Source organism: Triticum aestivum, chromosome 5B, assembly GCF_018294505.1.
Source record: "Triticum aestivum cultivar Chinese Spring chromosome 5B, IWGSC CS RefSeq v2.1, whole genome shotgun sequence".
In the NCBI taxonomy this organism is placed as follows: domain Eukaryota; kingdom Viridiplantae; phylum Streptophyta; class Magnoliopsida; order Poales; family Poaceae; genus Triticum; species Triticum aestivum.
In genome coordinates this window covers 488,296,129-488,318,853 of record NC_057807.1, presented here as the reverse complement: position 1 = coordinate 488,318,853, position 22,725 = coordinate 488,296,129, and positions in this window count along the sequence as shown.

The window sequence follows — 22,725 nt, the reverse complement described above, 5'->3', positions numbered from 1 at the left end:
AAGCTAGTGGACATGCGGGGACGAGCCAAATCTAGCTGGAGCAACGATGCCGAGGCCAACAGTGCTAGACCACCGTTTTGGCTGGCTGCCCTCGTGGTCACCGCTGGCATGGTGCGCTCCGGAGGATTTACTAATGCCATCTCATGTTTACCGCGTAGTCCTTCGAGGATAGATTTTTACTACGATAAAGGTTTGGGCAGATACAAATGGAGCTAAGTAAACCAAGCTCCACAAGTTTGCTGTTGCAAACTTGGCAACATCCTAGAGGTAAAACCAGAGAGGATGAAAGGTAAATTTGATGTCTGGTAGGCTTAGGGTAACAAGGACTACGGTCCTGGAGGTTTTGAGGGCATTGGGATAAATATTTAGCATAGTTGCTTAACAACTGCTAAGATATGTCCAGAAATAAAATGATGATGAAGCACTCACTAGGGGTATTGGATTGAGCTAACTTGGAAAATCCTCATGATTTGGTCATAAGTAGATGCTGTAAAAAGATCACACCAAATGGACTTGCCAAATTGGTCCTTGCTTCATAAGCATCACTTTTGACCAGAAACTTGAGAAAATTCTAGGAAACTATTGGCTAAATTAAATTAGCCAAACTCTTGGGTAGGTGGGTTATATGGATAGGAGAAGGATTGGAATTATTTTCAGCCATAATGGAGCAAGATAAAATATATTTGCTTCATAAACTGAAAATTTGGACAGAAAACAAGAATTGCTCCTGTGCGCACATAGCTCAATGAAATGAGCTGGATTTGGGTGAAAGCTAATGATTTGGGATACTTGAGAGGATGGAAAAGTTTCATTTCATTTGGAAACTCTATGAAGGCACTTCCTTCACAAAGTGACAATCTGATCAAAAACTTTGAAAAATTGCACAGGGAGCTAGGATGATTGGATTGAGCTCATCTTTGGTATCCATTGGTGATTTATCAATATTAGGATTAAAGCACTTCCTTTGCAAAATTTCAAAGAAGGCAGAAACTTGCATTGGATCATGTGCCAAATTTGTGATCTGTGGACATGAGATGATGATGGAACTAGTGATTATATAGGAAGGACAAGCTCCACAATTTATGTGAGAATTTTCCCTGCTATAAAAATAGTAGTTCCTTTAGAAAATGGCAGAATTGGAATATTGGCATAAAATAAGAAAAGGCATTTTTCCTTATTTAATTATGGCCAATATAATTGCCAGAGCTTGGATTAGGCATAATTATCAAATCCACCAATTCACATGAATTTAGGAGATGGCTAGATATGCCTTTTGATTTTATTCCTCAGAAAGGCAAGAAAAGGAATAAATCATAATTCAAAAATATTGCATGGGACTTGGCAATATTTTTGCATATCCAAGGTTGAAAAGGATAGGAGGGTCTCTAGGAACAGATGTGGTGGTCAATAGATCAAGGAAAATGATGGCTCCTTTGTAATCACAAAGGCCACATTCAAATTCCAAAAATTTGGAATTAGGGTTTGAGAGGGTTTAAGATGATGCAACTGAGGTCTTGCCCACTAAAAAAGACATGAGCAAGTTTTGAAAGGTTGGAAATGACAAGAATTCTCAGGGTCATCAGCAAAACTCAGGAGAAAGATTTTGAAAATGAGTGCCAGGAAGAAAAAACAGCACAAAAATTGATAACCCAATTTTGGGGCTGTTACGGGCTCGAAGTGAGTCCTTGTAAGTCCATAGGATACATGGGCACGAATGCACCTGCGGTAGAAAAGTAAGCGAAGAAGAGTGGAAGGTCATACAGAATTGAGCCATACTATAGACCTTCCCATATTGTGCCTCCACTTATGCCCAAGGTATTTGAGTGTGTAATGATGCATGCACGGTACAAATTCCACTAGTGTGCGCGGCGATTGACGGAGGCGAAACTGCTATTCTAGCTCTGGAAGTACTGAGCCGCTAGCTTACGGGACTGGCTGGACTCTTTTGACAAAGTCGGGCGACTTGATGGCCGACGAGGTGTGCAGCTTGACTGGGTCGCTCTATACTTCGGCTGCGAGAGCCGTGGTGTGCTCCTCGGTGCGGAGAGAGCGTTCCATGTTTCCATTGACTGTTATGACGCTGCATGGATCGGGAATCTTGAGCTTTAAATAAGCATAGTGTGGAACCGCGTTGAATCGAGCAAAAGCGGTCCGTCCGAGCAGTGCGTGATAGCCACTTCGGAAGGGTGCGATATCGAAGATCAAGTCTTCACTACAGAAGTTGTCGGGCGAGCCGAAGACAACTTCCAACGCTACTGAGCCCGAGCAACGGGCCTCTACGCCAGGCATTACTCCTTTAAAGGGAGTTTTAGTGGGCTTGATTCTTGACGGATCAATACCCATTTTGCAGACGGTGTCCTGATAGAGCGGGTTAAGGCTACTGCCACCGTCCATGAGGACTCTTGTGAGATGGAATTCGTCGATGATTGGGTCAAGGACCAAAGCTGTCGATCCTCCATGACGGATGTTGGTCGGGTGGTCCTTTTGATCGAAGGTGATCGGGCAAGCCGACCATGGGTTGAATTTTGGGGCGACCGGCTCTACGGTGTAGACGTCCGTTAATGCGCGCTTGCGCTCCTGTTTGGGGATCTGGGTGACATAGATCATATTACTGTTTTGACCTCAGGGGGAAATTGCTTCTGCCCCCCTGTATTAGGTGGGCGAGGCTTTTCATCGTCGTCCTCGCTGGGCGGCCTTTTCCCCTTGTGTTCGGTGTTGAGCTTGCCGGCCTGTTTAAAAACCCAACAGTTTCTGTTGGTGTGATTGGCAGGTTTATCAGGGGTGCCATGAATCTTGCAAGGCCGATCAAGTATTCTGTCCAAACTAGATGGACCATATTTGTTTCCTTTGAATGGCTTCTTCCGCTGACCGGATTTTGAGACACTGAATACGGTGTTGACCACCGTGTCTTCGGTATTGTTTCGACGCTTGGGCTTGTCATGTCATGGTTTTCCATTGCCGTCCCTGGCTTTAGAGGTGCCTGGGTCGCTGGTGCTAGCTTCTACGAGCTAGCCAGCTATCTTCTCCCGCGCAAAAGCGGGTCATAAGTGCGGTAAGGGATGACATGGACTTCGGTTTCTCTTGGTCGAGGTGTCGGGCAAGCCACTCATCTCGGACATTGTGTTTGAAGGCCACGAGGGCTTCGGCTTATGTACAATCTACAATCTGGTTCTTTTTAATTAAGAACCTAGTCCAGAGCTTCCAGGATGATTCGCCGGGTTGCTGGATTATGTGACTAAGGTCATCAGCGTCCGGGGGCCGAACATAGGTACCTTGGAAGTTGTCTCTGAAGGCGTCCTCCAAGTCTTCCCAGCTTCCAATATAGTTTTCTGGGAGGCTATTCAACCAATGCCGTGCTGGTCCCTTAAGTTTTAGGGGGAGGTACTTGATGGGATGTAGGTCATCACCGCGGGCCATGTGGATATTGATAAGAAAGTCCTCAATCCATACCGCGGGATTTGTTGTGCCATCATATGATTCAATGTTCACGGGTTTAAACCCTTCTGGGAACTGGTGCTCCATTACTTCATCGGTGATGCATAGGGGGTGTGTGGATCCTCTGTATCAGGCGACGTCACGATGTAGTTCGGATGGAGTCCATATGCGGTTTTCGGCTCGGGTGAGGCTGTGTTTATTGCGCCAGGCCCGATTGTAACGCCCCGAGACCGACGCTCCAGAAGACTTCCAGCTACTCCGAGTTTCGTCGTGTGATTTGTTTTGTTTGTTGCATCATTTGCATTGCATCATGCCATCATGTCATTAATTTTTAAAACCTCAACTAAATAAATTGTATGGATTTTTCGATCCATTTAAATCGAGGGACTCACATGTCGACTTCTCTTTATAACATATCCTCCAATATTAGGGAGCTATATTAAATATTCCACTATTTTGGAATCACCAAAACACACTTGCAAAATAATTCCCCATGCCTTTGTTATCTCAATTCCTTTCCTCAAACTTTGCCAACAATTCTTTCTCCATTTATTGTGGCTCCTCTAAAATTCTCAACATTTTTGGGCCTTCCAAACTTCCACTTCCTATTCACCCATTTGAATTAAATTCAAATGTTTTTGAATCTAAACCTTGCATCCATGCCCACTCCTATTTTCTTGGATTAAACTCATTTTTGTGAGTCCAGGAAAATTGCCCTTCCGTTCAAATTCATTCCTTACAACCCCTCTTCCTTTTTACCTTTCTCTCTTTTATTTTCTGTCTTTTTAGATTAAGAGAGTGGGAGAAGAGAACCCAGCAGCCTGGGCCTCCCAAACCAGGCCGGCCCATTTGCCCCTAAGGCTCAGCCGCCTCCGCTGAGAACCCTAGCCTGTTCCCCCGATTCTATCTCTCCCTCGAACCCCCTCCTCGTCCTCCCTCAGCGCCGCACCCGATCCCATCGCCCCTCTCCTCGATCTCCTCCTTCCCCTCCTGTGCGCCTCCACCCCGCCCTTCCTTCTCCCGCGCCGCCACTGGAGGCCGACTCCGGCGCCCCTGCCTCGTCTCCCATCCTCTCCGCCGCGACGCCTTCCCTCCTCCGTCGCCTGCGGCCGTGCCAGGACCTCCGTCGTTGCCCCTGCATCCTTCCCTCCTCCGCGTCGTCGCCTCCCCATGGCGCCCGCAGCCATCCCCGCTGCCGCCTCCCCTTCCTCTGGTCCTCCTCCTCACCTCGTGCCCGGCGCCAACCATGGCCGCCTTGCTGTCAAGCTTCGCCACCAGGCCGCCGTCCCTCCCGCGACCGCTGGCAGCCATCCCCACCGACAAGCCCCACTTCTCCTACCTCGCTGCTCGTCCCAGCCGTGTTGGCTATGCTCTCTGCGCCTCCTCTGCTTTGCCGTGGGCTGCAGCCTGCGCCAAGGCCCAGCGACCCCCTGCACACCGATCCCTCTGTGCACCTCCTGCTCCCGTCGACCCTGCACCATGCCTCTATCATCCATGAGATCGCCAAGTACCTTGACGCCGAAGACCCGTGTACAACTACTGACACCCGTGGATTCGCCAAGTACACCACCACCAAGTCCGCACGGGAGCCCGAACGACTACTTCCATGACGATGCAAGTACAAGTACCCCTTCGGATCGCCAAGTACATCTACGGCCGTGTACCACTACTTCCTCTACCGCCGACATGTACGACTATGCCGTAAACGTCTACCTCCACTACGGCCCGTGAACGTCTACGAGATGTACCACTACCGTCGGCCCGTGAACGACTACTTCCCTCGACGACTCGAACCGCTCCGAAAACGCACGCTTCGAAGGTATAACCCCGAGATGACCGATCGTGACCGAATGCATGTGTTGTATGAGATGCACCCTATGTTTGCACCGTGCCCGTTTTTGCATCGTGTCCGTTTGTCACTCGTTTCCATGCCACTATCCCGTGGGAACCCGGTAGACGGGATCACCCCACCATCTTCTGCAGGTTTCGCACATCCGCACACCTCCTTTTGTACCGGTATCTCCATGAGTTACCGGGACCGGAATGTTGCCGTGGCACCCTTTTTGTTCCGCCATGGTGACCAAATGCTTCATAACATGCTCATGTCAACATTTTCATAAAATTGCATAAAACTTGTATATGTCATCCGCATCATGATAACAACATTTAAAATGGTTAAAATTGTTGCTTGCTTTAAATTGCTAAATGATATGGGGATTCTCCGGAATTGTTGTTTTTATATCCGGCCCCATTTAAATTGTTTAGATGGTATAGTTTATATTTTGCTTCACCCTCTTGCCATGCTTAACAACATTTAATATTGTTGGGTACATAAATGGGATCAAACTAAATAACTTATCGTGGTGTTTCGTCAATATGCAGTTGCATATTGAGCTCCATTTAATTTGTAGGATTGTTTGTGCACTTTGCCATGCCATGCCTCATTAAACCGGACATGCATCATACTTGTTTGTGCATCATGACTTGTTTATGCTTGTGTGTTTACTATGTTGTTTGTTTCTTTCCGGTTTCCTTCTCTCGTTAGCTTCGGTTTCGTTCCGGAGTTGTGAGGATTTGTTCGTCTACGACCGTTTGTCTTCTTCTTGGATTCGTTCTTCTTCCTTGCGGGATTTCAGGCAAGATGATCATACCCTCGAAATCACCACTATCTTGGCTATGCTAGTTTGCTCGCTCTTTTGCTATGCCAATGCTACGATGCCTACCACTTGCTTGTCAGCCTCCCAAATTGCCATGTCAAACCTCTAACCCACCATGTCCTAGCAAACCGTTGATTGGCTATGTTACCGCTTTGCTCAGCCCCTCTTATAGCATTGTTAGTTGCAGGTGAAGATTGAAGTTTGTTCCTTGTTGGAACATGGAGATGTTGTTCCTTGTTGGAACATGTTTACTTGTTGGGATATCACAATATATCTTATTTAATTAATGCATCTATATACTTGGTAAAGGGTGGAAGGCTCGGCCTTATGCCTGGTGTTTTGTTCCACTCTTGCCGCCCTAGTTTCCGTCATATCGGTGTTATGTTCCCGGATTTTGCGTTCCTTACACGGTTGGGCTATAATGGGAACCCCTTGACAGTTCGCCTTAAGTAAAGCTCTTCCAGCAATGCCCAACATTGGTTTTACCATTTGCACTAACAACATACCACCTTCCCTTGGGTTCTGCAGACTCAAGGGTCATCTTTATTCTAACCCCCCCGGGCCAGTGCTCCTCTGAGTGTTGGTCCGAACTAGAGCCCTGTGCAGCGCCCCCTCGGGGAAACTCGAGGTTTGGTTTTAGTTGTACGGATTGCTCATCTGAGTGTGCCCTGAGAAAGAGATATGTGCAGCTCCTATCGGGATTTGTCGGCACATTCGGGCGGTGTTGCTGGTTTAGTTTTACCCTGTCGAAATGTCTTGTTGTACCGGGATACCGAGTCTGATCGGAACATCTCGGGTGGAGGTCTATTCCTTCGTTGACCGTGAGAGCTTGTCATGGGCTAAGTTGCGACACCCCTGCAGGGATTTGAACTTTCGAAAGCCGTGCCCGCGGTTATGGGCAGATGGGAATTTGTTAACGTCCGGTTGTAGAAAACCCGAAGTTGACCTTAATTAAAATACATCAACCGCGTGTGTAACCGTGATGGTCTCTTTCCGGCGGAGTCCGGGAAGTGAACACGGTTGTTGGAGTTATGCTTGACGTAGGTTGCTATAGGATCACTTCTTGATCATACTTTTATCGACGTGCTTTGCCTTCTCTTCTCGCTCTCATTTGCGTATGTTAGCCACCATATATGCTAGTCGCTTGCTGCAGCTCCACCTCATTACTCCATCCTTCCCATAAGCTTAAATAGTCTTGATCTCGCGGGTGCGAGATTGCTGAGTCCCCGTGGCTCACAGATACTTCCAGAACCAGTTTGCAGGTGCCTATGTTACCGTGCAGATGACGCAACCAAGCTCAAGGAGGAGCTCGATGAAGATCTTGCCCTTTGTGTTGTTTCGTTCTAGTTGATCAGTAGTGGAGCCCAGTTGGGGTCGATCGGGGACCTTTGTCGCATTTGGGGTTCTTCTTTTATTTTGGTTTCGTAGTCGGACCTTGATTGTATCTGGATGATGTAATGCTTTATTCATGTAATTGTGTGAAGTGGCGATTGTAAGCCAACTATGTATCTCTTTCCCTTATGTATTACATGGGTTGTGTGAAGATTACCTCACTTGTGACATTGCTTTCAATGCGGTTATGCCTCTAAGTCGTGCTTCGACACGTGGGAGATATAGCCGCATCGAGGGCGTTAGAAGTTGGTATCAGAGCCTTCCCCGACCTTAGGAGCCCCACTGCTTGATCGTTTTTAGCGGCCGAGTTGTGTCTAGAAAAAAATATTTTGAGTCATTTAGGATTATATATATCGGAGAGTTAGGAATTCTTTTTACTTCCCAGTCTCCTCATCGCTCTAGTAAGGCATCCTGACGTAGAGTTTTGACTCTTCTCTTCTCAAATTTCACTAAAAAAATTTTTAGGATCACGCGGGTATCTTGGAATCGTTCCGATGGTTTTATGATGAGAACATTGTCTTGGTGCCTCCTGTCAGGGGTTTAGTGGAAGTGTCCCGGGGAGTTGAGCTCTGAGGTGTTGTCGTCATAATTTTATCGTTGCAGTTCTGGAATACCTGAGTTTAGTACGCCGACATCGAAAATCTCTTTTATGCAGTTGTTGGTGAGATAACCCCGATAACCCAGTACTGAGGTGAGTACGGGAGTATTGCCATGACTTGTATAACGGATGCTTTTCGAAGGTTGAGGTAGACGATTTCCGAAGGTTTCTTGGTTATGTGTTGAAGGATGGATACAGCTGGATGTAGGATTTGTTAGTTTTGGGTGAGATATTATGCTTCCCCTGTATCCCCAACACCTGATTGCATAACCTGAAAATTTCGGGAGTTTCATAGGTGGGAATTCAAGTAGCTCTTAGGATATCTTTCCAACAGATGTATGATATGAAATTGGGGTTCGACGTCTAGTGGTCCGCCTATTCACGGTCGTTTTTACAGTGGTCTCGTTGTGTCTTAAAGAACCCTTGGCTATGCTGGTTCGGGGACACTTCGTATGTCATGTGCACTGCCTTGTACATGATGGTGCTGTACACTCGAGCCCGTGTAGGCCCCACCACGAAAACTTCGGACGAAATCTCTATCATATGTTTGTTCTGGCTTATTTTGCAAGCCAATCCTTTGTTTTGTTTTGAGTTGTGGTATTCGAGTTGCTTCGAAGTCAAATGTTGATTCCATACCTTTTCCAAATGGTGTTCTCATATTCCTATGTGAATACTAATCCTTCTTGATCATCGAGTCTGTCTTGTCAATCCTTTTTTTTAACCGGTGTGTCTCTCCTCAAGTGGATCCGTTCACGTCAACTTTTGCAAGATCATTTATCACTTCTTCTCAACGGTGGTTTGTTTCATCCGTCTCCAAGTTGCCTTTGTTTTTCCCACCCTCCCTCCCTTTTGTTTTTCTTCAAGGACTAAGATTTCTTCTTCAAGTATCCATTTTATTGATGGGAAGTTTCTCCATTCTTTTCCGTCAATGTTCTTATCCGGTGATTCTCATGAAGATTCTAATGGAGCTTCAAGTTCGTCATTCCTCGTTCTTTTCTTCTCCGGTGGATTTAATTCAAGCTTTGGTATTAAGCATACTCCTTTTTTCTTTTTTTTTTTCCAATGCTTTTCTTATGCCGGTGCACCTCTTAATCATCCATCTCTCGCTATTCAATTGTTCCGGAGTGCTCAAGATATCTCGAAGATTCGTGTTTCCACTCTGCATTCGTTCAAGCTCTTTCGAGATTGGTATCTCATTCAAGTCATTTAATTCAACCGGTGCAATATCTCTCTTCAAATCTGTTCAACGGTGTTCTTTTGAGTGGGCCCTAACCCACAGGTCTTTTCCCAGGATCTTACCTGACTCTTCTATTTTCCCAGAGCTATCCTAAATTCTTCTCCAAGTTTGACGTAAGAATGAGTTATCATTAGTCAAATGCTTTTCTCCAAGATCTTTCAAATTCTTTTCATAGTTGGCTCAACCTCTTCGCTTTTGATTCTTCCGGTGTGCCTCAATAATTCTTGGTGGTGTTTCTCGTTGTCATTCTCATCATTTGAAGACCGAAGAAGAGTTTCTCTTTAATCTTGCTCTATTCTCTTCAAGATTCATGGTGCTAGCTTGTTGCCATCCTCTCATAATTGTTTTCGATTGTGAGAATCTTTTTCACCCATCAGGAGATATTCAAGAGTCTTCTCAGTTTGTCATCCGGAGTCCATCAATTCAGGTTTATTCATTCTCAGCCGTCAGTTATCATTCTCCTATCTTGCCGGTGCATTAATCGAATATCCTCTAATCAGTTCTTGATCTCTTTGTTCTCATGTATCTAGTTTGTCTCAAGCACCTTCGTTCATTTGCTAATTCTTACCGGTGATGCACCACTACTTCGATCATTTTCAATTCTTATGGTGGTTCTTTCAAGATCTCTCTTCCTTGTTCATCATATCAATTCATTTGTTGTTCCAATCCTACCGGTGGTTCGTTGAAGACCTTTTCAAGTTTACGCTATATCTCTTTTAATCCTTTCTACGAGAATAAGTAGTATGCCAAATCCGTTGATTGTCATCAATTTAATTGGTGAAGGATAAGCATAACATAATTCTTATTCTTGTTCATCCAAGTGATTAATTCTTTATTCCGGAGGCCCTTAAAATTCTCGGTTTCATTTGTTTCATCTTCTCTTTTTCCCGGAGTTCCAAGCTCTAATTATCACGGAGATCCATCTAAATCATTGCAAGGATTCACCTTGTGTTTTCAATTTCTCTTTCTTTTCATTCCTTTTGTTTACCGGAGTTCTTCATGGAGGTTCTACATGATGGTTCATCAAGGATTTATTTCCCTTCTCAAAGTTTTCATCGAGATTCTTTCCTAAGGAGCTCAAGCTTTCTTCATATGGTAATCCGGAGTGCAATTCTTTCTACCATATTTTGGAGGTGGTATTATGTCATTCTTGATAATTTGAGTTCATGTTCCATGATTCACATGTTGTTAAGAATGAGTTATTTTTAAATCCATCAACCTCGTTGTTGGAGTTATCTTGTGTCATATTTCACCTAAAAGCCTTCCATTGGGAATGTTGCTATATGTGGTGCTTGCCAATGATCCAAGTTATCTCTTTATCATCTTGGTGGAAGAAGTTTTCATCTCTTCGTTGATCTCAAGCAAGCAATTGTTTCCGTTAGTGGCCGGTTGTCACCTCATAATTTTGAGATGTTTTCCATAAGCCCACTACAAGATTGTGCTTTTCGTTGTTGATTTTCCAACAACTCCGTTCAATTCTTCTTTGCAAGGATGCTTTCCAAACTCTTTTGTGGCAGAAGTTGGCATTTTCTTCTCCATTCTGTTATTCCAATGATATATCTTCTATTATTTCTTTCGGAGGCATTGTGACGTTGCTCTTTTCACTCACCATCTCGATTCGTGAGGACCTTGTTCCTTTCTTGCTTATTCATTTAACCGGATTGTCGTGCCTTCTTTTCAAGTTATATCACCTTATCAAGTTCTTATTCAATTCCTCCCTTTTCTACCGGAGTGCTGCCCGAATTTGGTCTTCCTTGATCCCCTTCCTTAATCGGAGTGTTTTCTATGTATATCTTCCCTTCAACCTCAAGGTTTTCGCAATGTTCTTTGTCCCTCTTTTCTAACGGAGTGTTTTCAACTTCGTTCACCTTCGTTGTGTTCTTTTCTCGAATTTGTTCAACCTCGCAAGGTTCTTTGGTTTCACTCGTTTGTCGTAAGAAGCAACTTAGTTTTACCGTTTCTCTTCCTTTTCCGTTTTCCCTCCGGTGCCATTCTAGATCTCGGGACGAGATCCTCTCGTAGTGGTGGAGTGTTGTAACGCCCCGAGACCGACGCTCCAGAAGACTTCCAGCTACTCCGAGTTTCATCGTGTGATTTGTTTTGTTTGTTGCATCATTTGCATTGCATCATGCCATCATGTCATTAATTTTTAAAACCTCAACTAAATAAATTGTATGGATTTTTCGATCCATTTAAATCGAGGGACTCACATGTCGACTTCTCTTTATAACATATCCTCCAATATTAGGGAGCTATATTAAATATTCCACTATTTTGGAATCACCAAAACACACTTGCAAAATAATTCCCCATGCCTTTGTTATCTCAATTCCTTTCCTCAAACTTTGCCAACAATTCTTTCTCCATTTATTGTGGCTCCTCTAAAATTCTCAACATTTTTGGGCCTTCCAAACTTCCACTTCCTATTCACCCATTTGAATTAAATTCAAATGTTTTTGAATCTAAACCTTGCATCCATGCCCACTCCTATTTTCTTGGATTAAACTCATTTTTGTGAGTCCAGGAAAATTGCCCTTCCGTTCAAATTCATTCCTTACAACCCCTCTTCCTTTTTACCTTTCTCTCTTTTATTTTCTGTCTTTTTAGATTAAGAGAGTGGGAGAAGAGAACCCAGCAGCCTGGGCCTCCCAAACCAGGCCGGCCCATTTGCCCCTAAGGCTCAGCCGCCTCCGCTGAGAACCCTAGCCTGTTCCCCCGATTCTATCTCTCCCTCGAACCCCCTCCTCGTCCTCCCTCAGCGCCGCACCCGATCCCATCGCCCCTCTCCTCGATCTCCTCCTTCCCCTCCTGTGCGCCTCCACCTCGCCCTTCCTTCTCCCGCGCTGCCACTGGAGGCCGACTCTGGCGCCCCTGCCTCGTCTCCCATCCTCTCCGCCGCGACGCCTTCCCTCCTCCGTCGCCTGCGGCCGTGCCAGGACCTCCGTCGTTGCCCCTGCAGCCTTCCCTCCTCCGCGTCGTCGCCTCCCCATGGCGCCCGCAGCCATCCCCGCTGCCGCCTCCCCTTCCTCTGGTCCTCCTCCTCACCTCGTGCCCGGCGCCAGCCATGGCCGCCTTGCTGTCAAGCTTCGCCACCAGGCCGCCGTCCCTCCCGCGACCGCTGGCAGCCATCCCCACCGACAAGCCCCGCTTCTCCTACCTCGCTGCTCGTCCCAGCCGTGTTGGCTATGCTCTCTGCGCCTCCTCTGCTTTGCCGTGGGCTGCAGCCTGCGCCAAGGCCCAGCGACCCCCTGCACACCGATCCCTCTGTGCACCTCCTGCTCCCGTCGACCCTGCACCATGCCTCTGTCATCCATGAGATCGCCAAGTACCTTGACGCCGAAGACCCGTGTACAACTACTGACACCCGTGGATTCGCCAAGTACACCACCACCAAGTCCGCACGGGAGCCCGAACGACTACTTCCATGATGATGCGAGTACAAGTACCCCTTCGGATCGCCAAGTACATCTACGGCCGTGTACCACTACTTCCTCTACCGCCGACATGTACGACTACGCCGTAAACGTCTACCTCCACTACGGCCCGTGAACGTCTACGAGATGTACCACTACCGTCGGCCCGTGAACGACTACTTCCCTCGACGACTCGAACCGCTCCGAAAACGCACGCTTCGAAGGTATAACCCCGAGATGACCGATCGTGACCGAATGCATGTGTTGTATGAGATGCACCCTATGTTTGCACCGTGCCCGTTTTTGCATCGTGTCCGTTTGTCACTCGTTTCCATGCCACTATCCCGTGGGAACCCGGTAGACGGGATCACCCCACCATCTTCTGCATGTTTTGCACATCCGCACGCCTCCTTTTGCACCGGTATCTCCATGAGTTACCGGGACCGGAATGTTGCCGTGGCACCCTTTTTGTTCCGCCATGGTGACCAAATGCTTCATAACATGCTCATGTCAACATTTTCATAAAATTGCATAAAACTTGTATATGTCATCCGCATCATGATAACAACATTTAAAATGGTTAAAATTGTTGCTTGCTTTAAATTGCTAAATGATATGGGGATTCTCCGGATTTGTTGTTTTTATATCCGGCCCCATTTAAATTGTTTAGATGGTATAGTTTATATTTTGCTTCACCCTCTTGCCATGCTTAACAACATTTAATATTGTTGGGTACATCAATGGGATCAAACTAAATAACTTATCGTGGTGTTTCGTCAATATGCAGTTGCATATTGAGCTCCATTTAATTTGTAGGATTGTTTGTGCACTTTGCCATGCCATGCCTCATTAAACCGGACATGCATCATACTTGTTTGTGCATCATGACTTGTTTATGCTTGTGTGTTTACTATGTTGTTTGTTTGTTTCCGGTTTGCTTCTCTCGTTAGCTTCGGTTTCGTTCTGGAGTTGTGAGGATTTGTTCGTCTACGACCGTTTGTATTCTTCTTGGATTCGTTCTTCTTCCTTGCGGGATTTCAGGCAAGATGATCATACCCTCGAAATCACCACTATCTTTGCTATGCTAGTTTGCTCGCTCTTTTGCTATGCCAATGCTACGATGCCTACCACTTGCTTGTCAGCCTCCCAAATTGCCATGTCAAACCTCTAACCCACCATGTCCTAGCAAACCGTTGATTGGCTATGTTACCGCTTTGCTCAGCCCCTCTTATAGCATTGTTAGTTGCAGGTGAAGATTGAAGTTTGTTCCTTGTTGGAACATGGAGATGTTGTTCCTTGTTGGAACATGTTTACTTGTTGGGATATCACAATATATCTTATTTAATTAATGCATCTATATACTTGGTAAAGGGTGGAAGGCTCGGCCTTATGCCTGGTGTTTTGTTCCACTCTTGCCGCCCTAGTTTCCGTCATATCGGTGTTATGTTCCCGGATTTTGCGTTCCTTACACGGTTGGGCTATAATGGGAACCCATTGACAGTTCGCCTTAAGTAAAGCTCTTCCAGCAATGCCCAACATTGGTTTTACCATTTGCACTAACAACCTACCACCTTCCCTTGGGTTCTGCAGACTCAAGGGTCATCTTTATTCTAACCCCCCCGGGCCAGTGCTCCTCTGAGTGTTGGTCCGAACTAGAGCCCTGTGCAGCGCCCCCTCGGGGAAACTCGAGGTTTGGTTTTAGTTGTACGGATTGCTCATCTGAGTGTGCCCTGAGAAAGAGATATGTGCAGCTCCTATCGGGATTTGTCGGCACATTCGGGCGGTGTTGCTGGTTTAGTTTTACCTTGTCGAAATGTCTTGTTGTACCGGGATACCGAGTCTGATCGGAACATCTCGGGTGGAGGTCTATTCCTTCGTTGACCGTGAGAGCTTGTCATGGGCTAAGTTGGGACACCCCTGCAGGGATTTGAACTTTCGAAAGCCGTGCCCGCGGTTATGGGCAGATGGGAATTTGTTAACGTCCGGTTGTAGAAAACCCGAAGTTGACCTTAATTAAAATACATCAACCGCGTGTGTAACCGTGATGGTCTCTTTCCGGCGGAGTCCGGGAAGTGAACACGGTTGTTGGAGTTATGCTTGACGTAGGTTCCTATAGGATCACTTCTTGATCATACTTTTATCGACCGTGCTTTGCCTTCTCTTCTCGCTCTCATTTGCGTATGTTAGCCACCATATATGCTAGTCGCTTGCTGCAGCTCCACCTCATTACTCCATCCTTCCCATAAGCTTAAATAGTCTTGATCTCGCGGGTGCGAGATTGCTGAGTCCCCGTGGCTCACAGATACTTCCAAAACCAGTTTGCAGGTGCCTATGTTACCGTGCAGATGACACAACCAAGCTCAAGGAGGAGCTCGATGAAGATCTTGCCCTTTGTGTTGTTTCGTTCTAGTTGATCAGTAGTGGAGCCCAGTTGGGGTCGATCGGGGACCTTTGTCGCATTTGGGGTTCTTCTTTTATTTTGGTTCCGTAGTCGGACCTTGATTGTATCTGGATGATGTAATGCTTTATTCATGTAATTGTGTGAAGTGGCGATTGTAAGCCAACTATGTATCTCTTTCCCTTATGTTTTACATGGGTTGTGTGAAGATTACCTCACTTGCGACATTGCTTTCAATGCGGTTATGCTTCTAAGTCGTGCTTCGACACGTGGGAGATATAGCCGCATCGAGGGCGTTACACCGATGGCCGTCTTGTTGCGCTGGTGCACGGCCCCTTGATCCATAAATTGATCTGGTATGACCGGCTCTATTGTCTAGGTCCAGTCGCAGGTCGTGCATGTACCCTGCAGCTGTTGTTTCTCTGCCTCTAGGGCGAGGTGGCTCCGGTTGGAGTTCGTCTTGGGTTGCCGCTCTGTCCCTGCCACGAGGTGGTCGGTCACGCCCGTCAGCCGTGTTACGCGCTGTCGGTATAGGCTCTGGGACCTCATCGTCGAATTGGGAGAGCAACCTGCGCTTTGGGTAACCCTTAGTTGGGCGCTCGAGGCCGTATTCCTCGGCTACCAGGACATTAGTCCATCTGTCATTCAGTAAATCCTGATCGGCTTGAAGTTGCTGCCACTTCTTTTTTAGGCTTCTTGCTGTGGCTATTAGCCGGCGTTTAAAGCGCTCTTGTTCAAGGGGGTCTTCTGGTACGATGAAGTCTTTGTCGCCCAGGCTCTCATCCTCTTCGGAGGTCGGCAGGTAGTTACTATCCTCCGAGCCCTCGTTCCCGATGGGATCATCAGGGTTGACTTGCCCCTCTTCTCAATCATCATGTTCGGATGTTGGCTTGACCGAGGCGTCTTGGTCTTCGGTGTTCTCCGGGGTGTTATTGTCTCCGGTGCCAGTATTGTTGTCTTTTTCGCGACGAGATTTTGATCTGTGCTGCTGACGTCGACGCTTCGGAGGTGCTTCAGCAGGCTCGTCCTAGAGATTCTTCCCATCGTAGGCATTATCTCTTTGGGTGTTTCCACCATGTATACGTCATACAAGGAAGTGGCCGTACAGCGTCCGATAAATGGCGGGTTCTGGCTTTGCTCCCCTTCGGCATCGTCGTCCATACCGTCGATGTCTTTGGAGGTGTAATCTAGCATGTCAGTTAAGTCATCGATAGTGGCTATAGAGTGGGTGGTGGGTGGGACTTAAAATTCCCCGCCCTCAGCCCCTAGTTTGGGCTGGGCGTACTTTGGAAGCGATCCTTCTGTAATGGCGAGGGATCGCATTAAGTCCAGGGCCTCGTTTAAGAGTGAGGTTTGGATAGGGAAGCGAGAGCCCGTGGAGCAGGGCGGGACAAGAGTTCCTTGGCCGGGCTCACGTAACACGGACCTCAGGGGTTCAGATCTGGTGTTCGGGGATGAGTCCGGCTTCGTGTATATAAAGGGAGCCTGGTATGACTCCAGGTCTGACGGTGAAATGACCCCCTTCGTATCTTTGGTGTTGAGATCTATGGCTACATAGAGTCTGGCGGGCTCTAAACTCCCATCTTTGGACTCGGCGAGGTGTTACGGATCTAAGGCCGGAGCTGTGGTTGAGGCCGCGAACCCTTGGTAGATCAAGTTGTTGGGGAACGTTGCAGAAAATAAAAAAAATTCTACGCTTTCACCAAGATCAATCTATGAGTTCATCTAGCAACGAGAGAAAGGAGTGCATCTACATACCCTTGTAGATCGCGAGCGGAAGCGTTCAAGAGAACGGGGTTGAGGGAGTCGTACTCGTCGTGATCCAAATAACCGATGATCCTAGTGCTGAACGGACAGCACCTCCGTGTTCAACACACGTACGATTGAGGAAGATGTCTCCTCCTTGATCCAGCAAGGGGGAAGGAGAGGTCGACGGAGATCCAGCAGCATGACGGCGTGGTGGTGGATGCAGCAGCGATCTCGACAGGGCTTCACCGAGCTTCTACGAGAGGGAAAGGTGTAGAAAGGGGAAAGGGAAGCGCCAAGAGCATGGGTGCGGCTGCCCTCCCTCCCCCCTCTTTATATAGGCCCCCTAGGGGGCCGCCGGCCCTAGGAGATGCAATCTCCAAGGGGGAGCGGCGGCCAGGGGGGAAACTTGCCCCCCAAGCCAGGTGGAGGCGCCCCCACCCCTAGGGTTTCCAACCCTAGGCGCAGGGGGGCCCAAGGGGGGGCGCACCAGCCAATCTGGGGCTGGTTCCCCTCCCACTTCAGCCCATGGGGCCCTTCGGGATAGGTGGCCCCACCCGATGGACCCCCGGGACCCTTCCGGTGGTCCCGGTACAATACCGGTGACCCCCGAAACTTTCCCGATGGCCGAAACCTGACTTCCTATATATAATTCTTCACCTCCGAACCATTCCGGAACTCCTCGTGACGTCTGGGATCTCAGCCGGGACTCCGAACAACTTTCAGGTTACTGCATACTAATATCTCTACAACCCTAGCGTCACCGAACCTTAAGTGTGTAGACCCTACAGGTTCGGGAGACATGCAGACATGACCGGGACGCCTCTCCGGTCAATAACCAACAACGGGATTTGGATACCCATGTTGGCTCCCACATGCTCCTCGATGATCTCATCGGATTAACCACGATGTCGAGGATTCAATCAATCCCGTATACAATTCCCTTTGTCAATTGGTATGTTACTTGCCCGAGACTCGATCGTCGGTATCCCAATACATCCTTTAATCTCGTTACCGGCAAGTCACTTTACTCGTACCATAATGCATGATCCCGTGACCAGACACTTGGTCACATTGAGCTCATTATGATGATGCCTTATCGAGTGGGCCCAGAGATACCTCTCCGTCATACGGAGTGACAAATCCCAGTCTCGATTCGTGCCAACCCAACAGACACTTTCGAAGATACCCGTAGTGCACCTTTATAGTCACCCAGTTACGTTGTGACGTTTGGCACACCCAAAGCACTCCTACGATATTCGGGAGTTGCACAATCTCATGGTCTAAGGAAATGATACTTGACATTCGGAAAAGCTCTAGCTAAACGAAATACACAATCTTTGAGCTATGCATAGGATTGGGTCTTGTCCATCACATCATTCTCCTGATGATGTGATCTCGTTATCAATGACATCCAATGCCCATAGTCAGGAAACCATGACTATTTGTTGATCAACGAGCTAGTCAACTAGAGGCTTACTAGGGACATGTTGTGGTCTATGTATTCACACGTGTATTATGATTTTCGGATAACACAGTTATAGCATGAATAACAGACAATTATCATGAACAAAGAAATATAATAATAACCATTTTATTATTGCCTCTAGGGCATATTTCCAACAGTCTCCCACTTGCAGTAGAGTCAATATTCTAGTTACATTGTGATGAATCGGACACCCATAGCGTTCTGGTGTTGATCATGTTTTGCCCTAGGGAGAGGTTTAGTCAACGGATCTGCTACATTCAGGTCCGTATGTACTTTACAAATATCTATGTCTCCATCTTGAACATTTTCACGTATGGAGTTGAAGCGACGCTTGATGTGCCTGGTCTTCTTATGAAACCTGGGCTCCTTGGCAAGTGCAATAGCTCCAGTGTTGTCACAGAAGAGTGTGATCGGGCCCGACGCATTGGGTATGACTCCTAGGTCGGTGATGAACTCCTTCACCCAGATTGCTTCATGTGCTGCCTCCGAGGCTGCCATGTACTCTGCTTCACATGTAGATCCCGCCATGACGCTTTGCTTGCAACTGCACCAGCTTACTGCCCCACCATTCAATATATACACGTATCCGGTTTGTGACTTAGAGTCATTCAGATCTGTGTCGAAGCTAGCATCAACGTAACCCTTTACGACGAGCTCTTCGTCACCTCCATAAACGAGAAACATATCCTTAGTCCTTTTCAGGTACTTTAGGATGTTCTTGACCGCCGTCCAGTGTTCCTTGTCGGTATTACTTTGGTACCTTCGTACCAAACTTACGGCAAGGTTTACATCAGGTCTGGTACACAGCATGGCATACATAATAGACCCTATGGCTGAGGCATAGGGGATGACACTCATCTCTTCTTTATCTTCTGCCGTGGTCGGGCATTGAGCCGAGCTCAATCTCACACCTTGCAATACAGGCAAGAACCCTTTCTTGGACTGATCCATATTGAACTTCTTCAATATCTTATCAAGGTATGTGCTTTGTGAAAGACCTATGAGGCGTCTCGATCTATCCCTATAGATCTTGATGCCTAATATGTAAACAGCTTCTCCAAGGTCCTTCATTGAAAAACACTTATTCAAGTAGGCCTTAATGCTGTCCAAAAGTTCTATATCATTTCCCATCAAAAGTATGTCATCTACATATAATATGAGAAATGCTACAGAGCTCCCACTCACTTTCTTGTAAACACGGGCTTCTCCATAAGTCTGCATAAACCCAAACGCTTTGATCATCTCATCAAAGCGAATGTTCCAACTCCAAGATGCTTGCACCAGTCCATAAATGGATCGCTGGAGCTTGCATACCTTGTTAGCATTCTCAGGGTCGACAAAACCTTCCTGCTGCATCATATACAGTTCTTCCTTAAGATGGACGTTAAGGAATGCCGTTTTGACGTCCATTTGCCATATCTCATACTCATAGTATGCGGCAATTGCTAACATGATTCAGACGGACTTTAGCTTCGCTATAGGAGAGAATGTCTCATTTTAGTCAACCCCTTGAACTTGTCGATAAACCTTAGCGACAAGTCGAGCTTTATAGATGGTAACATTACCATCCGCGTCCATCTTCTTCTTAAAGATCCATTTGTTTTCTATCTCTCGCTGATCATCGGGCAAGTCTGTCAAAGTCCATACTTCGTTTTCATACATGGATCCTATCTCGGATTGCATGGCTTCAAGCCATTTGTTGGAATCTGGGCCCTCCATCGCTTCTTCATAGTTCGAAGGTTCATCATTGTCTAACAACATGATTTCCAGGACAGGGTTGCCATACCACTCTCGTGTGGAACTTGTCCTCGTGGACCTACGAAGTTCAGTAGTAACTTGATCCGATGTACCTTGATCATCATCATTAACTTCCTCTTCAGTTGGTGCTGGCACCACAGGAACATCTTCTTGAGCTACGCTACTCACCGGTTCAAGAGGTAGTACTTCATCAAGTTCCACCTTCCTCCCACTTACTTCTTTTGAGAGAAACTCTTTCTCCAGAAAGGACCCGTTCTTGGCAACAAAGATCTTGCCTTCGGATCTTAGGTAGAAGGTATACCCAATGGTTTCCTTAGGGTATGATATGAAGACGCATTTTTCCGACTTGGGTTCGAGCTTTTCAGGTTGAAGTTTCTTGACATAAGCATCGCATCCTCAAACGTTTAGAAATGACAGCTTAGATTTCTTCCCAAACCATAATTCATACGGTGTCGTCTCAACGGATTTAGACGGTGCCCTATTTAAAGTGAATGTAGCTGTCTCTAGAGCGTATCCCCAAAATGATAGCGGTAAATTGGTAAGAGACATCATAGATCGTACCATATCCAATAAAGTGCGATTACGATGTTCGGACACACCGTTACGCTGAGGTGTTCCAGGCGGCGTGAGTTGTGAAACGATTCAACATTTCTTTAAGTGTGTACCAAATTCGTGACATAAATATTCTCCTCCATGATCTGATCGTAAGAACTTTATCTTTCGGCCACGTTGATTCTCTACCTCATTCTGAAATTCCTTGAACTTTTCAAAGGTCTCAGACTTGGGTTTCATTAAGTAGACATACCCATATCTACTCAAGTCGTCAGTGAGAGTGAGAACATAACGATATCCTCCACGAGCCTCAACGCTCATTGGACCGCACACATCAGTATGTATGATTTCTGATAAGTTGGTTGCTCGCTCCATTGTTCCGGAGAACGGAGTCTTGGTCATTTTGCCCATGAGGCATGGTTCGCATGTGTCAAATGATTCATAATCGAGAGACTCTAAAAGTCCATCAGCATGGAGCTTCTTCATGCGCTTGACACCAATGTGACCAAGGCGGCAGTGCCACAAGTATGTGGGACTATCGTTATCAACTTTACATCTTTTGGTATTCACACTATTAATATGTGTAACATCACATTCGAGATTCATTAAGAATAAACCATTGACCATCGGGGCATGACCATAAAACATATCTCTCATATAAATAGAACAACCATTATTCTCGGATTTAAATGAGTAGCCATCTCATATTAAACGAGATCCAGATACAATGTTCATGCTCAAAGCTGGTACTAAATAACAATTATTGAGGTTTAAAACTAATCCCGTAGGTAAATGTAGAGGTAGCGTGCCGACGGCGATCACATCGACCTTGGAACCATTCCCGACGCGCATTGTCACCTCGTCCTTCGCCAGTCTCCGCTTATTCCGGAGCTCCTGCTTTGTGTTACATATATGAGCAACTGCACCGGTATCAAATAGCCAAGAGCTACTATGAGTACTGGTAAGGTACACATCAATTACATGTATATCACATATACCTTTGGTGTTGCCAGCCTTCTTGTCCGCTAAGTACTTGGGGCAGTTCCGCTTCCAGTGACCACTTCCCTTGCAATAAAAGCACTCAGTCTCAGGCTTGGGTCCATTCCTTGGCTTCTTCCCGGCAACTGGCTTACCGGGCGCGGCAACTCCCTTGCCCTCCTTCTTGAAGTTCTTCTTACCCTTGCCTTTCTTGAACTTAGTGGTTTTATTCACCATCAACACTTGATGTTCCTTTTTGATCTCTACCTCCGCTGATTTCAGCATTGAATATACCTCGGGAATGGTCTTTTCCATCCCCTGCATATTGAAGTTCATCACAAAGCTCTTGTAGATCGGTGGAAGCGACTGAAGGATGCTGTCAATGACCGCGTCATCCGGGAGATTAACTCCCAGCTGAGTCAAGCGGTTGTGCAACCCAGACATCTTGAGTATGTGCTCATTGACAGAACTATTTTCCTCCATCTTACAACTGAAGAACTTGTCGGAGACTTCATATCTCTTGACCCGGGCATGAGCTTGGAAAACCATTTTCAGCTTTTGGAACATCTCATATGCTCCGTGTTGCTCAAAACACTTTTGGAGCCCCGGTTCTAAGCTGTAAAGCATGCCGCACTGAACGAGGGAGTAATCATCAGCACGAGACTGCCAAGCGTTCATAACGTCTTGGTTCTCTGGGATTGGTGCTTCACCTAACGGTGCTTCTAGTACATAATCTTTGTTGCATCTATGAGGATGATCCTCAGGTTCCGGACCCAGTCCGTATAGTTGCTGCCATCATCTTTCAGCTTGGTTTTCTCTACGAACGCGTTGAAGTTGAGGGTAACATGGGCCATTTGATCTACAAGACATATTGTAAAGATTTTAGAGTAAGTTCATGATAATTAAGTTCATCTAATCAAATTATTCAATGAACTCCCACTCAGACAGACATCCCTCTAGTCATCTAAGTGAAACATGATCTGAGTCAACTAGGTCGTGTCCGATCATCACGTGAGATGGACTAGTCGATATCGGTGAACATCTCCATGTTGATCGTATCTTCTATACGACT